The following is a 394-nucleotide window of genomic DNA, read 5'->3' as shown; positions in this document are numbered from 1 at the left end:
GGAACAGGTAGTCGTCAACTATATGGAACTCGCCATCTATTTGTTTCATAACACACTTTCCCCACACTTCCGCGAAATCCTCATCTTCCACATATAAGTCTTTCAGATACTCAAAACCAATAACCTCCTGCTACATGGTTACTAGCAAGCTTGCACGCCGGCTCAAGGCATCTGTTACCTTATTCAAAACTCCGAATTTATGCTTCAGAACAAATGGGAATTTCTGCAAATAAGTCGACCACCGAGCATGCATGTTACTAAAATTTCTCTGGCTGTTCAAGTACTTCAAAGCCTGATGGTCGGTGTAGAGTATATACTCCCGCTAAATCAGGTAGTGTTCCCAATGTTTCGAGGCCCGAACAATTGCATAGAATTCTTGGTCATATGTACTCCA

Source organism: Olea europaea, chromosome 18 (genome assembly GCF_002742605.1).
Source record: "Olea europaea var. sylvestris chromosome 18, O_europaea_v1, whole genome shotgun sequence".
Classification (NCBI taxonomy): Eukaryota; Viridiplantae; Streptophyta; class Magnoliopsida; order Lamiales; family Oleaceae; genus Olea; species Olea europaea.
The sequence above is the reverse complement of the archived record's forward strand: the minus strand, read 5'-3'. Positions refer to the sequence as shown.